The 18,916-nt window shown below is 31.8% G+C and overlaps 1 long non-coding RNA gene and 1 other non-coding gene across 2 annotated transcripts in view; one reads left to right on the top strand and one right to left on the bottom strand.

Annotated features, from left to right (window-relative positions):
- Nucleotides 1-217: 217 nt before the first annotated feature.
- LOC111739019 overlaps nucleotides 218-18,916 on the bottom strand; it is a 134,634-nt gene continuing 115,935 nt past the window's right edge. Inside the window, exon 4 of the long non-coding RNA XR_002780060.1 lies at nucleotides 218-653. This is a non-coding gene — a long non-coding RNA (uncharacterized LOC111739019). The remainder of the gene's footprint in view (nucleotides 654-18,916) is intronic.
- On the top strand, nucleotides 12,693-12,799 carry LOC111739872. The gene has a single exon (XR_002780400.1). It is a non-coding gene; the product is annotated as a U6 spliceosomal RNA (small nuclear RNA).

Raw genomic sequence — 18,916 nt, 5'->3', positions numbered from 1 at the left:
TTAAATTGTAAATATTTATATCTGTTATAAACATGAAGTATTTAAAGCAGATATTATTCTTTAAAATATGTTTAAATGTTGACACATTTTTATTGATTTTAGAATAAATGTAAAGAAAAGCTTATTGAAGAATATAAACTTGGATAAAATTAATTTCATTTGCTGTGGTTACTCATTGACACAGAAAATTTATAGCATTGTCCTCTGGTTTGTTTAGTGTCATATAGATAGAGTCAAAGAGTCAAGATAGCTCCTTAAAAAGAAATCTACTTACTCTCTACTCAATAAAGATTTATGAAATAAAGCAGAGAAGAGACTGAGCAATAACCTGGAAATTTAATTTACCCTATAATTAATAGGAATAATTTGGGAACGGAAAGGTGTTGATTTTCTTAGGTACAAGGATTGCTGTTTTAATTTCTCACTTATGATGTCTACTTCTTATTAGAGTGTATTAAATGGAAACGAAGTAAGAATTGTGCGGGAAATTCTTAAACACAAACATGACGAAGGACATAATAGTATTTCAGAAGTTAAGATTGCCCTCAACCTATTTCCCAGCAGTTGACTTTCTCCAATCTGAAGTTAAATTTCTTGATTTCTCTCTCCCCTCGTTCTAATTGATCTTTTGCAAAACAGCCCAGGTTTTCTTCCTGAAGGAGAAAGAAAATAGAAAATAAATTAGGACAGATGTCACTCTGCTGATCAGACATACAAGGTGCTTTAAGCTTTGTTCCCATTCTTGTTTTGTAAGCTATCACAGAGCTCCACATTCCCACAATTCAGCCACACTGGCAAGTTTCTTCTCCCTAGAAGTTACATGCCTTTTCACATCCTAATACCTGTTTTCTTTCTTTATGCTTTTCATTCACTTCAGAATGCCTCTCCCTCCCTTCTTTTATCTCTTATTTAACTAAGAATCTGGCTGGATGTGACTTCTTTCACAAAGCTTCTTCTAGTAACTCAGCTAGAATTTCTTGTTCCTTCCAATGTGTCCTTATTGCAACTAGAATATAAGCTCCTTCAGAGCAGAAATCTTATGGTCGATGATAATAAATGCTTCCTAGGTTTAATTAAATTGAACTTCAGCCTCATCTAAAGTAAAAATTTCTCTATGAAGCATTTTCTGATCATCTATTAAATACGACTTCTTCTCTTGAGTGCTATTGTTCTCATTCTTTTATGCCACTGACTTTACTCTTATAATTAATATGGAAAAATATCACTAAAAATATATGCTATGAAACACAGTGGCAAAAAGATAATGTTTTCTGGCATGGACCCTACAGTGAATTGCATGCTATAGGTGCTCAAATATTAACTAAATGGATTTTTTTTCAAAAATCTTCAAATATCTATGTTTCGGTACTAAAAAACACTACCTTCACATCCACATGGTCAAGTTAAGCATCAGCTTTGTGACGCTATGTGATCTTTATAAGATCCTAAACATTAAATTTATAACACAAGCTTTAAGAGTGAGTATATATAGATGTTACTATAAAATTAATATTTTTGTTATTTTTAATGTGAATTTTTCAATTATGCATTACTTCATAATTAAAAGTATAAACATCTTGTTTTTACAATAGAATTGCTATCAGGTCATTTGAGTCCCATAAAAGCTTTCCCCTAAACTTAACATATTAATGATATAGTTAGATCCAAAAAATATTACTAATTTATAGTTTAGAAAGATAAATTTTATCTACCTATGAACAATTTAAATGTACTTTCCTTCTCAATATAATAGTATTCTCATTATTAAAGAATTAAATCTTTCTTGATACTTCTGAGGTAAAAAAAATAATGAACCAATTCTGTTTTACTCAACAGAGAAATAGTACAATGTGTTATTGTAATCTGACTTGTATCCTACTTGTAAAGCACTGAGGATTATTTTAAATTATGATGTTAGATTAGGTTTTCTGTGGCTTAGTATATTATAATGTAATATAATTGCTAAATGCAAATGAGACATTGTACAGCTTTTCCATAGAATTGTTCATGAAAGCCAAGCATTTTACATATTACAGTGAAGTACATGTTATTAAGAAACAAATTATACTGAAACTTAATTTGGTATGAAGACAAGATATTGTAGCTTTATAATCAGTGACAGTACAGTAGGATATGTATACAGCAAATCTGTTACCTACCAAAAAATTCAACTATCAAGAATATTAAATATGCCAGGAGTGATAGCACTGTAATTTCAAAGATTTCCACTTGTTCCCTTTATTTCATGTCTGAGTTACTCGTGAAAGTTACTTTAGCTTCCAAATACTGACCAATTGTTTTTTGTTTTCTTTTTTTTAGCCAAACAAAACCTGAGATTCATCCAGTAATACTCCAGGGAAATGTGGAAAAGATAAATTCTACCTCGCATCTTTCAGGGGAAGAACTTCCTATCTCATTCATCTGTAACTATGAGTATAAGTTTTAATTATATTAAAATTAATTTTTAATTAGTATTGATTAAAATACTATTAATTACTAATAGTGTTAATTACTAATGACTTTATTACATGTAAATATCCTGTCTTTCAACTGTATTTTAAGTAGATAAGGGAAACAGCCATACTTTGCACTCTTTTTCTCCTGGCCTAGAGTGAATTTGGAATCAACCCCAAGATAGGGAATTAATTTAATCTCCTTGAAAATAATGTTCTTTTTCCAAAAAATACCCTGCATCAGATGACCTCTACAGTCTCTTAAAAATCAAGGATTCTCTGAAATGTGATCTAATAATTGCTTTTAAAAAATAACTGTGAACTGATTAAATTAAGCAACAAAATCATTAGAAATCAGGGCTCAATGGGGGAAAAAGTATAAATACACAAACAACGGAATCATGAAGAAGGCACTGTTTTAGATCAGAGTATTCTGTGAACTCTCAAAGACGTCTTTAGAGTTGATGAGGATAAACCATGTTCCTGCCATCCAATCACACTGAAACATTTGGCTCTGCCTAACACATGTTATCTCTATACAGATTGTGGGGAGATGGTCATTGGGAGAAAAGAAAGGTGAAACCACAGCAATTAGTAGTACAAATGGCAAAATGGCTTACAAATTATAAAACAAAACTCCTCAATGATATGTTTCTTACTATTTCTAATCATAGCATTCATTAAATATAACACTATTAAAAAAGAAAAAGAAAAAAAGAAAAGAGACACCAATAGGTTTGTTTCATGCAGAAGAAACCAGCTCAAAAGCAATTCATTATTAATGCCTGAATATTCTTGCTAAACAGTTCTGATTATTTCACAAGAAAGAGGTCAAGGTAGTGGAGAAAGGGATTTAATCAAATAAACTCTCAATCTCTCTCCAAATAGCATTTTCATCCAGCTGCATGTAAATTCATCAGATGACTAGCCTCCAAAAGCACAGGCAAGGTTAATCTGCTATGACTGTTAAAACTTCTATGATATGCCTATTGAATAAAGAATTAAAATGAGATGAACCATGCAAGTTACCCCAAATTAGATATTTTTTACTCATAAAATACATGAAATTTCCACTGTTAAAAACAAACAAACAAACAAATAAGCCAAATTTATTTCACTTAAATTAGAATTGATTGTTAATTTTGTAATGTTGTGTAGCTTTAATTTATTAGGAATTTTTAGTACTTCCCTCCTTTAGGTTCTAGGAATCCAAAATGCTTCCACTCTGGTAGGAATTAGCTAAAAACCTTAAAACATCAAAAATCATATGAAAGAAAGAGAGTTGTAATAAGTTTTACACATTTTAAAAATCATGCTGATTTACTTTTACATATATGCAAGGTTATAAAAGTCATCAATTTTATCCAAAGGCAATATTGCTGACAAATATTACTGAGTGTGTTGGTGATTTATTACTTAAAAGATAAATGTAATTTTAATTTCCAGTTTTCAAAATGCGAAAATAGATAGAAATAACATCAGAAAAGCATATATTAGTGTGCATTTTCACAGACAAGGAAAATACATATAAAGATAAAATAACTGCACAGACACATTTTACTAATATATTTTTGTCTGCTTCATTTTCCATGAAATTTTATAATTGTGTATAAACATATTATCAAAGTTAAAAGCTTGTTTTAAAATATGGCAAGGTGTTCAATATATTTTACTTTGAGGATAAAAAAACCTAAATTTATTTTCTTAAAAAAATATATAGAATTATGCTATATAGGTGTTTCTAGAATTTAAGAAATATGTAAAAGCATAAATAATTTTTTACAAAAATATACAATTTACTTTCAGGAATAAATAATTTAAATAAAATTTTCAAATGAAGCAATGTCACAATCATGAACATATTTAAAAAATTTTAAAGCATCTATGATATCTTCACTGTTTGAATAATAATTTTGTGGATGTTTTTAATTTATAATTTCAAATCCATTTGAAAACATACTACAACATGGTAATGTTTAATTCAGTCTATGGTTGTTACAACAATTCTTCGACAATACTTTTTTTACCTGCTAAATTTATAAAATTTCTTTTATATTGTATATTTTATTTTTATATTTAAGAAATCATGCAGCAGTTAATAAATCTTCTTTAAAAATATGAAAGTGTTTTTCTGCTGGCATTTTTTGCCCTCTTAGCTCTCAGCACTTTCCTTGAATTTTAGACACCATTTTACATGAGGACAATTTCTAAAAAGCAAAATATAACTGTCTAATTAAGGACTGTGTGATTGGCTAATTCGCAGTCTCTGTGACAGTTGTGACAAATACACATATTGGCACAGCCCTAACCTCACTTCACAGTTTGCAACACAAAGATGGTATTTTCAGAAATGTGGAGAACAGTCTGATACAAAGCTTCACCTTGTCTAGTGCTATTCCATTTAATTTTTTATTAACTGCCTGAACATATGCCATTCTAGAAGAGGGTAATAGTTACAAAATGTCAGCAGAAACATTTAAACTGCTAAAATGTAAATGATTTTATAAATTTGTAATGAAAGGTAATTGTCATGTGGGAAAAGTAACAGAAAAACAGATAAGTGTAAATGCAAAACTGGTAAAAAATACATCTTATTGGTTGAAGGTAGGAAAACCTAAGTATATTTTAATGAATACTCCAAGTAGTATTTAAATAAAATTAGATTCGTAAGCAGAAAATGTGAATTCTATAATATTTTATTTTCTAACATTAGGAAAGTTCATAATAATGACAAGAACTCATAGAACTTTAATGTGCCAAATTCAATAAACAGTAGGACATTAAGATGTTTCACCTCGTTTAAAAAAATTAATCAATCAGTCGAAGTAGGATAATATAAATAAAAAGTGTCTACGGTATTAGCAGAATAGCTTTAAGAGCACAATATTTAAACATGATTAGTTTGTTTCTTTATTTTTCCACTACGATGAAAAACAATTTAATGATTAATCCCTTCAGCAACGTAACGCTGGGTCAGTACTTTCAGATATGTCAAGAAGAAGACTACGGCAAGGAACTGAGTATTTCCTCAGCCACCACACAGAGCAACTACCTTCCAGTTAGGTTTGCGGGCAACCATCTTTAAATGCTTGAGCTGTTCTGCGTGGCCATGACAAGATTTGCAATTCTCTACGTTTATTTACACACCATCACCTCAACTAGACATCACATGGAAGTGGCATGGTCACAGCTGACCCCAGGGTAGTCCCTGTCTCTGCCGATCCAATTTCACTGTGCTCTGCAATTGAACTGCAGTCATACTGTAGAGGATGTATGCATAGGACTCCGTGCCACAATAAAATTAGCAGAAGCTTGTCAGGGGGCATTTTCTTGTTTTACAGTGACAGACCCTGGACAAACAGGTCTGCTTTCTAGAAATCCATAGAGATCTGGCTCTCTTGAATGTATATGAGCCCAGCATACTTATGTCACAGTGTTCTATATAGTAAGCTGGTTATGTAATAGTTTCAGAACAATGTTAAGCTTTTGTTGTATTTTTTGTTTCCTCTTCTCATTTTTCCGGGGCTGTAAATTGTCTATGAATAGACTATTTCTTTGTGATTTGTAGAAAAACAGCTTCTGTTTTTTTAATAATAGTCACTGAGAAAAATTTATTCTTCCTGAAGAAAAAAATGCAACACAGATCTTTCATATTTTGAAAGCGAAAATTCAGACTTTTTTTTTTTGCAGTTTGATAAATTAAACTTCAAAAGTCTGATTCCTGAATCCTCATTTTACCTGTAAAAATTAGTTACATCACAAGCAAAATCTGTCTAAGAAGACACATTTAAAATATACTTGCAAATAAATTTAAAAGGTTCTTTGTTTAAGATGAAATGTTAAAAGAATAATATGGTAAATAGATTAATTTTACCATTTGTGGGCAGAACATTTTAAAACATAATATGTTTTGTAATCTGGCTCGAAGTGATTTTATTAGATATTCTGTGCAGTTCTTACATCAAACATTCTCAGAAGCCCTAGGATCATTTCATATTCACTGGAAGACAGAAAGAAATCCAAAACCTAGTTAAATAAATTGTTCATTTATTCCTTCCCTTTTATGCACCAATATCTACATGTGGTCATTAATTATAAAGAGACTATTATAGCACCATATTTTCATGCAATACGATGTCCTGGTATATATCAAAGAAGTCCCATAATTAAAACAGAAGGGCCACAATGACAATTAAAATTACAATCTATATGAGGAAAGAAAGTACAGTTCTGCAATTTTTCACCCTGTCACTGTCAGCTGCATGGAATATTCTGGTCACGTCTCTTGTAAAGCAGCCTAAATTCTTCTTCACCAATGCAACCTCAAAAGCATTATCAGCACCTAAGCAAAATCCTATGCAAGTATAATTTAATACGAAGCCACAGTTTGCAAGTAATAGCGTATAAAGTGATATTTAAGTGGTGTTTTAAGCACACTTCTGATGGCTACAGCCGCTTTTCCCTGGTAAATGCATTTTCCTTTGAGTAGTGATTATGAGTCCTAGGTGAAGAGGTCCTGTGTGCAGGTCTGTCTGTAAGCCTTACTTCCAGCTGCCAATCTTTGCTTCACAGTGAAGAAAAAGCCACATAGCACCTTGTTCTTACTCTTGTATGCTGTCATCCCCTGAGCCTGATAACACAAAATCATTTCCACATAACACTTTCCTGCTTCTGCCTCTTAAACCTTGAGACCTACACATTGTGCATGCACTTGCACCCTTGGCAACCGGCTCCCCTGAAGCTCCTTCCTTTGAACCATCAGAGTCTTCCAGCGGACTATTTTTAACACTTATCTTGGTAAATATCTGCATTAATGGAGTACAAAGCTTTTTGGTAGCAATATGTATTTGCTACAATTTATTGTCTATAAAAGTCACGAGCAGTGAATTATTACTCTTAAAATTGTGTTTTTCTTTATAATAACTTTAAACTGAGCACTCATATATGAAGCATGCAATGGAGATTGAGAAGGTTTTGTATAATAAAACTGTGACATGGTCATTTTTTCCAGTTTTGCATTACAGAGACACACTCATGCATGGTGCTTTTTAAATTCTTATTATGTGTGAGGTCAGGGGGTCGAATGTCAGAAAGTACTGTTAATTTCACGGGGTTAGGGGAAAGTAAATTCAGAGGGAATACAGATCACTTAGCACAGAAAACCAGCTCCTCTGAAGTTTGGTTTTACATTTGTTAACCATATCCTTCAGCTGACGAACCATTGAGACCACGGTGACATTCTGGGCCCAGATATAATGGCTTGACATGCTGCAGTGAGAGTGTGATTCTGTCGCCCTGCTCCCCGTGCCAGCCTCAGCCTTCTTCTGAATCGATGAAGCACTAAAACTCCACACAACTGGAACTGAACAAAGCATGTTGCCATTTGGGCTGTGATGTTTAAATTATGGAGAAAGCAGTCAGGATGTCTTAAAGTTCAATCTGACAAGAAATGTAAAATATATTTTTGTCTTCATTCTCTGGGAAGGTAGCATCTTACACTGCACAGTATCACTACCCAGAGTCCTTTTAAAGTGGTTCATAATAGAACATCAAAGACCAAATTCTTGCATTTCAGAGCTTTTTCACTAATCAAAAAGACACCTTAGCATTTGGCAAAGTTTCTGGGAAAAAGTAATAACCTAGATAATATTGTTTTATTCAGTTGGCAGTAGAGGGCTATACTTCCTTTATTTCACTATTTGTTCTGAAAGACAAAACTAACATGCTGGCACAGACATGTATACCCATACAAGTTTTACAACTCACCACCAACAACGACGAGATAAAACGATGGTCTGTTTTATGGTTATGCTAGGTGAGTAATAATCAAAATATGTTTTAACGGGAGGACTGTGGACATGTCGAACTGTGATAAAACCTGTAATTTTAGTTAAGCATAGTTCACTGGGCTGGTAGAGACAGATGCTGATAGGTTTCGTTGAGTAATTCTTATTTTATTAGTTTAAAAAAAACAATATTTTTCAGATTCAAAACTCCAACTGGGCTCAGCTGCCCCCTTATAATTAAATTTTAATGACTTAGGCTGAATATTTGTGTTTTGGCAGCATGCTTAATAGTGTTAGCATTTAAACGGTTACAACTAGAGGTTGAGGAGAGGAACTACACTGCAAGTCGTAGGTGACGTTTCTACAAAGACACTCTGGTTGACTGGGATGCTGTGGGATTTAGCGGGACATATAGCCACAGGTCAAACAGTTGTAGTAACTCACTAAAAAATAAATTAGAGTAAAATATTACATACTCTAAATTTCTCAGTAGCTTGAGGGTCAATGTTTTTCAGTTTTAATACTTTTTCTCAAGAAGTAACAGTACTGTATATGTTTGTATGCCAAAAGGTCTATTGGTAAATAAAAGCTGTATGTGGCACTGCTCATAAAGATCACCCATTCTCACAAAATGGCAAGAACAATTCAGGCACACATTTTAATCAGTTCATTTTTTTAAAGAATTATTATTAACTTTGCAGTGGTGTATTTCACTGGCTTTCTTTTATAATTAAAAACGTTTCCCCCTCAAATTCTCTTTCCAGCAAGCAGCCTGTTGCCTGAAGTTTTAATCCTTCATTACTAGTTAAAACAAAATCACCAATTAGGCACATGAACACGTCTGTATTAATCTCATTAAGGTGATGGCACCAAATAAATTGGAACTATTTTTGTGCTTTTACTGTGTTCCTATGGCTTTATCAGGCCCTGTGGTCATATACAAAGACCTCGAAGCTTAGTCATTTAGAGTCATTCGGTTGTGGACTGAATGTGGCATTACCATCTATGGCTGAAAATTGCTTTCAGCTTTTAAACTGCACTGACTAGTCTGTAGTTAATCTTAGATCATTCACTCGCAAAATTAAATGAGCCAGAACGATGGTCTTTTTTTTTTTTTTTTTTTTATAAAATAATACATCACAAAACACTTATTTGCCCTGCCCAAAAGAGAGATCAAATTCATTTAAAATCCCATAAAACAGAGTTGTGAATTTTTAATTTTATTTAGTAGCAGAGAAATAGAGGATAAGCTATCTTTCTGCAGCACATCATTGCTATAAATTTACATATGGAACATGGTTTGATGCTTAACCAACCTTTAATCTACCTTTGATGTATACTTCTACTTCAACGTGGTCATGTGACACCCTTATTAATGCAAATGTAAAAAAGACTGTTTTGGATCTCTGATGTAATTAGCCAATAAACCATGAAGAAAAAAAAGGAAGAGTGCCTACTTGAGTCACTGGAGTTGCATATAAAGTTCGCAGTTATCACAGAAGAATAACCTTAAGAAACTAAGTTTAAAATTTTTACTTCATTTCTATGTTTTCTGCTTAAGTAACTATTGAAGTCTATTTTATTATGCCAGTGATAGTCAACTAAGATTTAATTGCTAAATAATTTGTTTCAAAGGAGTAAACCATTTTAATTTCCATAAGATTTTTATCTAGCTTCTCGTAAAAGTAAAATCACATTGAGAGATAAATGCTAACTGAGGCAATGGGTAATGCAATCCTTCTTATCCTGATTAGCATATTTTATAATCGTTTTAAGAATATCATCTTTTAAATGAAAACATTGGTTATATTTGTTTCCTATTGCCCTTTCCTACAATGTGGGCCAAATGTCTATGTATTGATTTTGACAGTCACTAATTTTAGGCTCCAAAAACTTGAGCCACCACAAGTGAGGTGAGGTCACCTCATAATGCCAGCTGGAGACAAAAAGTTTGGATATTTGAGGAGCTGACCCAGTGAGTTCCCTGGTGGATGATAGGACGCTAAGGTTAGATATTGGAAAATAAGGTTCATGCTACTCTGTCAGTGGGGCTGGTGCAAGCTGCCTGTTTGACAAAGAAGGTGGTGTGTGGTCTGGACCTCAAGAAAAAGGAAGTTAGCCACCCAGATCAAAATTACCCTGTCGGTCATCTAAAAATGATTCTGACATCAGCTTAGGGAGACGAAAAGAAAATGGTAAAATAAAAAAAAAATATATTATACATTTTTAAAGATATTCTAGAGAAATTGATGGATTCATCTCAATATTATAAAAGTTCCTGAATTAAGACTATAATTGCCAAAGCCACATTGATGGCATCTCTTTATTTTTATTATATGTTGCAAATATACATGACTTAAGTTGTATAATTTCAGAATTTAACCATTTATTACTTCTAAAATATAGTGTTATAAGCATAAATACAATAAAATAAGATGCATTTATATTTGAATGTTTTTTTTTAAATTTAAACAAAAGGGAAATGAACTAAAATTAATAGTTACTCATTGGTTATATAATTATTTTGCCAACTAGGGACATGTCTTTCTATTTCATTTGTGATAACTCAGATAAAAAAGATTTTGTGACTAAAATATTATACTCATTTTTACTAAGAGTGTTCTCCCTGTCTTAAAAACTTTCTTGAGACTCGACTTAATTTTAAATATAACTCAGTTCCTTAAGTTGTATCATATTGCTAATTTAAAATAGGTATTACATATATATTTTTCAATACATTTTAATGATTTCAAAGGACATAAATCTATTCAAGATGTGCCTTTTAAGAACATGAGTGAAACAAAAGAGATATATATATTTTTAAATCCTTTCTAAATATCAGGTGACCATTCTAAATACCGCAAAATATAAGTTTTTTCCATCTAAAGAAAAATATCTGCATATTATTGTTTATTCTGTAAAATATTCCTTTTTTTAATAGCCTGAACCAAATAATTTCTCATTTTTACAGGCTTCACTTCACTTTTCTCACAGTGAATAAATTGCAACTTATTTCCATGAAATTCACAGATGACACAGATCTTTATTTTGCATAAAGGCATAAAGAAGTGTCTAATATCTTCAATATTCATCTGCTAAGTGGACATTTGCATTGGGTTAGAACGGAAAAAGAGCCCCAACCCTCCTGCAGTGACAGCTGTACAAAGGGATGACATCTGACAGCTGTGACAGTGCTGAAGGGAAACTCAGATGACTCGCAGCATCCATGATCCAATTACAGCACACATCCCTCTGACAGACCCAGCAGCTTGACTCCAGCGTTTGGAAGGACAGTATTGATCTCTTGTCAGAAACCAGTTGCCTGCCTGCAATTGTGTGCTGCTGAACTTTGAAAAGCTATAGTACCCTCTTAAATGATAGGGGCAGTCAGGTTATAGTATTCAGGTACAAAGAGAGGTGCAAAGGGTATCTGCTAAATGCTCTAAACTTGAACAAATCATAACAATATGACAGTCCAATCATACTCGAGGAGCCCAGCTGATCTAGCTGGCTACTGTCTGTGCTAATGGAAAGACAGCTCTTTGTGTTTAGTGGGATGATCTTACTTGATGAAAAGGCCACTGCAATTAGTGCATGCTGGTTGGCTGTGCTGGGTGACAGCAGCATGGATGGTATAATGGCAGCTGCCAATAACCCTAACTTCAAGAAAACAGACAATTAGGCCTTTGATCCTAACACTGTTAGTCCCTCTCCTCCAGACCTCTGCTTGGCTTTTACTGTAAACCTCACAAGGGTCATGTGGGACAGCCTCACCAAACAGAACAACCTGGTCAACAGGTCAATTACCTTTCTCCTCTTGCTTCTATTTCTGCCTTCCTTAGAGAAAGAGAGGGAGGGGGGACAAGGAGAGGAGGGGGAGAGGCTCATGCAAAATGTAACAAACATAAATATTTCCTTTCAACTATAGTTTAAAGGAAGCTAATATATGAGCACAATGTTTTAACATGCATGTTTATTAACTATATATAATTATGTTAATTAATTATATTATTAGTACAATTAATATATTAATTATATTAATTGACTATATCATGATACCTACATAAAATATAAAAATAGATTTTTAAAAGTAAGATGATAAAAAACATGCTAAACTTATGATAGAGCTATCTATTAGATACATGTAGTGTTAAATGTTAAAAAATTATCACAATTCTAGGGTAATTAAAATTTATTTCTAGTTTATCTTTATCACTTTATATTTTTATCTTTATTATTTTAGATGTATAATAATAGATAAAATATTCTAAAGACTTGGAGAATACACAAAACATAATGTAAATTACTTCAGTGCTTTTCATCCAGTGCTGCTCCAGAACAGGTAAATCACTAAGGTAGAAGTAAAACAAGTCAAATATTCAATGACACATACATGTACTCACATACAAACTCAGGTATACTATTATAGACAAATCTATGGTCAGAAAAATTAATGCTAGTTTTGACAGCACGTTTACTAACAGTAGAATGATAAGAAGAAGATTAGGCTGGACCCTGAGCAAGGATGACAAGCAAATTCAGGAAGAGTTCCAAATTTTTAAATGAATATTCTTTGTATACCTCAAATTTAGAACTTTTCTTAACTTTAAAAGTTTTTTTTTTCTGAAATTGTTGAATAGGTAATAAATATTATTAATTCAAGGAAGGGAGATATTAACAAACAAAACCTATAGGAAATGTTTACTGTTGGCATGTCATTTAATTGTAAGTACTGAAAAAAATAAGTTTATGTAAGTCTTAAATACTTTCTAATAAACTGGATATCATGGCAAAACCAAAAAAACTGACACAAACCTGAAAAACATACATAAGCATCAATGTATGTTTCTAATAGTCGAATGTTAAAGAACAGTTTGGTGTTATTGAAAGATAAATAGGGTATGAAAACTATAGTTTCAGAAATTGAGAGAGAACTAAAGGTTAAAAAGGTGAAATAATAATCTTTGAGAGAGTTTTAGAGCAGAAGAAAACTAAGATATAATAGTGTCTAAGGTAGAAGAAGACACAGAACCAATGTGCTGCAGAAATACAAACCCTTAATATACTTGTCAGGATACTCTTGTTCACCCATATGTAAAAAAATGATAATTAAAATACATGAGATCACCCAGATATAAATTGAATAATACAAAATTAGTGAGGTTGTGGAGAAATAGACATTCTCTTCTCCTTGATGGGAGTATAAATTATAACAGTCTTTCCTAAGGTTAATTCAGAAATACCTATCCAAAATCCATATTACTTTAATCAGAAAAATTCTTCATTGCACAGAGATTTATATGTAAGAGTAGTCATTCTAGTACTGTTTATAATGAGAAAAAATGAAAACACTTGAATATCCAGTAGGAGAGGATTAATTAACTATATCATGATACATACACAAAATAGAATAATATATAGCCAATAGAAAGGAGGTGGATTTATATAAACTGATATGAAATTTTCTCTAAGATATTAGTATTAACATATTTGTATAAAAGTATACACAAAAACAAACATATGTATAAAAGTCTGTGTATTTCTGCATAAATGAATATGTATAAAATGTTTATATCTACATATATGGGCTTTATGCATATTAACATTTTTAGAAATACAAACAAGAAAATAGTAGTCATTATCTATCATGAGTTGGAGATGGTAAGGAAGGCTTACTTTTAACTTACGTTACCTTATATTATTTGCACATATCTGTATTATTTTGATATTTTTATACCAGTTAATTAAATGTTTTTATTAATGATCTTTAGCTATTAATGTAAAACTAGCAATGACAACTATTCATATAGATGGAACACTGAGAGGGAAAAAAAAGGCACGGTCTCTAAAAGCATCATATGTTTAGAGATTTAAAATTGTAAAGATAGAATCCAAACCATTGATACTCTTCATTCCTTTATTAAACATTTATTAGATATTCTATCGTAGGTCAGATTTATACTAGTCTGGGAACATGAAGAATAATTGGTAGTTTGTCTGCCCACAAGAATCTCATGGTCTAATTGGAAAGATTTAAAAGAGAAGAGTACAATGAAGAATGCTAAGTACCAGGGTAGATATGAGGCAAAGGTGATTTATAGTACAATAGGTGGAGAAATATTGGCACAGTAGGTCAAGGAATCCTTCCTAGAGGACACTCATGTAAGCTTAAATGTAAGCTCAGATGGCAAATGTGGTCAACTGAGGGAACTCATTGGCCCCAGATTTGAAATGCAGGAAACAACATGGGCTAAGAAAAAAGCAGTTTGACATGATTAATCCTTAGAGATAAACCTGGACAAGAAAGTAAATATTCCCAAGAAAGAAAAGGTGATGAATGACCAAAAGCATTGCAGGTTTCCCCAAATTTTTAATTTATTAAGATAGTATAGACATGCAGTTGCCCAAGTATGTTGGAAAAAGAGAATCACCTGGACTCTTATCTTAAAAGAAACAGATTCTTTGGGCTCCCACAAATCCATCAAATTTAATTTATAATCTGCATGTATAACAAGTGTCTTGAGTGATTGTAATTACCTGACAAATTTAGAAAACATTTGTACGAAGTTTCAATATCCATGATGCTATTATTTTTTGGCCAGAGCTTGATTCACCTAAGAAAAAACTAGCAGCCTAAATCAAAACTTCTATCTTTAAATTTATTTCTACGAAGACAAATATTCAGTGAAATATATAACACGAAATCTTAATTCCACCAAGAGCCTATTATGAGATAATTGTTTATTTTCTTGACAAGTAAGTAAAAAAAATTATATTTCCTTGAAAGCATGTAACGGAATAAAGGTCCATAACTTCTTATTTATGTGAATTTTCATTACTAATTCAAATTATAAGATAATATGAACTCATAAACATTTTAAACTTAATGATTTTATTATTAAATTGAGAAAAGAGTTCTTCTAAATAATTTATATTTTAAATTATTTTCAGTCTTTTTCTATTTCCCTAAATTTTTGAATTATTTACTGACTAAAATACATTAAATTTTATTAATATTATTTTACCTACTCCACTAAATAGATGAATAACTTTACCAATAATAATTGACCATATTTTCATAGCACCTATTTTCTATAAGTCTGGAAATAAAGATCTCTTAAGGCTAATCCACAGCGAAGAAAGAGAAAATATATTTCTAGCTTCATTACAGCCTTCAAGATGGTGAGCTTGTTGGTTTGAGTATTATGCTTCTATGATCTAATTCTAAGCATTGATCTCCTTGTGGATCATTTAACTTTGTTCTGCTCCATTTCAAAATACTGTGTGTGCCCTTAAACCTGTCCATCCCTCAAATATCTGTCATTGGTCAAAAGTAAATTAGGAAAGAGTGTGGATGGTTTCACGGAAAAATATGCAACTCTTTGACTTAATTAAATTCAAAGCTCAATTAAATTTAACAAAAATTTAAAGAATTCTACGACAAATGTAAAACCATAAGCAATAAACCGAAACTCAAAGGTATTAAAATTTATTGTTAGAAATAAATATTTAAAGAGTTAAGCGTAGTAAACATAATAACAGAAATATAGTTAAGGCACAGGAGAGTGAGGATTATCTTATGGGAAAGTAGGGAAAAAGGATGTATTTATGAAGTTAAGATAATTATAAACTATAATTAAGAGTTCATCAGATTTATAAGTTATTGGGAGAGGTTAATTCTGAGCAGAAAAATAGCAGACCCAAAGTGCTTTCAAGTTTGTGTGTCAGAAATTATAGCATTTTAGTATTGACTAAATGTATGTTCTGAGGAAGAGGAAAGATGCTCAATTCTATTGAGCTTTTTTTTCCAGATATTGAAGTATCTCATTCTGCTGTGTTCCCAAAGAAGGTCTCCCCAGAATCTTCACCTACCCCATGCAATCTCCAGTTCCTAGAGAAAATTATGCAGAGGGACCATGCTGAGTAAAATTGCATTATTTATAACTGTAAGTTTCCTTGACAAACTGTGTTAGATCAACAATATCCTAACTTAAAACTTATTATTAAAGCAGTTCTGATGTAGTCCAAATCTTCAGTTATAAGCATTTCCAATTAAATAATAATAATAATAATAACAATAATAGTATAAAAAAGCACAGAGTACACAGAAAATTACACTGCATGTTTTCCCTAAGACTGAACAGCTTGTCTAAGCTATCCACTCCTCATGATTTTCCCCCTATATCACACCTTGGTTCTTGCCTGGATTTTGCATTATACAAGTCTCTGAAAAGGAGAGATGATGATGCATGTAAATTAACAATGACTGTGTAAAAACCCTCATTGATCACTTGGCACTCTAAAAATACCATTTCTTAACACTATCACCATAATGTTTTTGTGCTTGTAACAATGGATATCTAACTTGGGAAGCTCTTAAGAAGGTTAAAACAGATCAATAATATCCCCCAGCTTTTGGTTCTCTTCTTAATCTAATTGTCTTTGTAGGGAAACAGGTTTGCTATGGTTACCATATAGACCACACAGACAATGCTTGACCACAGTCTGACCCAGGTTTTGGTGGAATGTCCTAAATTTCTTTTGAAGCAAGGATAGGCATTCTGATAAACAATGGTTGCATGCAGTTTTCCATCTATATTTTATGGAAAATTTCTACAAGACCATATCTCGTTCATATTCCTAGTTTCAGTAGCAAACAGGTCTACCTTGCCCCCTTTTTAGGGCAAGGATGCAGGTTTCTGTGTGAGTCTATAAAATTGTTATATTAATGATAAACTTTGTGGATTCCTTTTGGCTCTTCCCTGGCCAAATCTATAAAAGTGTGAAAAGCATATCTAACAGCTACCACCATGGTACAGTTCATAGGCTGCTTGATCACTTTACAGACTTAATAGTTAGTCCTAAATTCCACTGGAAATATTTCTCCCCCCTGAGAGAGAAATTATATTTGGAGACACAACTATGAATTTCCAACTAATGTCTATAAAATATCTACACAACAAGCATATATATATTCTATTCTATAGTATGTTAAATCTTATTTAATGTACTAATTTCTAATGGAATTATGCCAGCCACTATTCTAAGAGTTTTACAGACAAGATCTATTTTAATCCTCATACCAACTCTCGTATTAGTTCAAATTTACATAGGCAGAAACTGAGGTTTGGAGAATTTAAGTTACTTCGCTACAGTTCGTATAGCACTAGAATGAGCCAGACCCAAAGTTGGAATAGTGACAGTTTAATTCCAATGCCCTCATTTTTAACCACAAGGTTATTCAGCCTGCCCGCTAACAATGTTTCCACCGAGTCTACTTTGTGCACACAGCAGTCTTTCTTACCATGGATTATTTTTCCAAATGAAATTGATCATCTATGTGACTGAATTGGTCACCTATTTCCTCAGAACACAGCTTTCTCTAGTAAAAGTCACTTCACCAATTAATCTTTTCTACCAAGTTTAGTTTATGTGCTAATTTAAGAGAGGCATCAACATCCCATTTCCAATCACATGTTCATCTTTTACATGATATTTAAACATTTTAATAAGAATCTTTTAAAACTGTGTTTAAATAAAAATACTAGTCATTTAAACACTTCACACGTATTTAAGCCAGATATAAACTTATCCTTATGAAAACATAAGGAACATATCTATGAGTGATCTCCAATGATGGATGTTGTGTCTGTCCAAGATTCAACATCAAATATTGACCTATATTGCCAGATATACATTCTGAAGATTGTGTATTATCTTCTGTGTGCTATTAGCTACTTTCAGTTTTTCAGGAACAAAATTTCAAGGAAAGCTTTCCTTCCTATGGCCTCAGCATAGTAGGGCCATGTTAGAAATAACCACGCTTTCTCCAGCCTCCTTTTGTGCTCTCAATTTGGTTGGACTTAGGTTATGCAATTATCATCATTTAAAATGACCTTGTGTTACCTATCAATACAGAATCCCATTAAAGTCAAGTAAAAGAAAATATGAATGAAAGGGAAGCATTTTAAGAATTAATTTAAACTTGTATTTTATATTTATGAGCTTTGATTTAATTAATGTTTTTATATGCAGATGAAGGTTATTTTTATAGTTTTTTTTTGGTAAAATAGTCTTTTAAACTATAGCTATATACTATGTTTTTCAAGGTATTAAGAATTTTCTTAACTAAGTATAAAACAAATTTGCTATGAAAACTACAGACGAATTCAATATAGAACTTCTATGTTGAATAATAAAACATTTAGTTCCCCAAAAGTCTTGGTGGAATTCACCAATGGAGAGATTTGATAAATAGTAAAAGGTGAATACTTGAAAATGACAAGTCTAGAAACTTATATAAAAGATATATTTTAGATGGAACATTTTGGTATGCATATAAGAGATAAAGTGGTTAAATTCTTGAACATTAAGAAATAAAACAAATAACAATAAAGAATTGTGAATTAAATTCACACGAAAAGAGTTACTATTTAATATTTTGTGTTGACGTTTGTAATTCTTCATATCATCTTTATAAATACTCGTACGTGAAAATTCATAAAAAGTCATACACAGCATGGTATTTTGTTATTGTCCACCTTTGCTTTATAGTTAATGCAGAGTCATACTAATTTAAATATAACTTTTTGAATATAACAAATACCTTAGTGCTTTAAAAATTGACAGAATTAGTATTACATATTTTTATTCATTTGTTTCAATTTATGAACTGCA

The sequence above is a fragment of the Pteropus vampyrus genome, unplaced genomic scaffold (genome assembly GCF_000151845.1).
Source record: "Pteropus vampyrus isolate Shadow unplaced genomic scaffold, Pvam_2.0 Scaffold2, whole genome shotgun sequence".
Taxonomy (NCBI): domain Eukaryota; kingdom Metazoa; phylum Chordata; class Mammalia; order Chiroptera; family Pteropodidae; genus Pteropus; species Pteropus vampyrus.
This window is presented reverse-complemented; position numbering and strand designations above follow the sequence as displayed.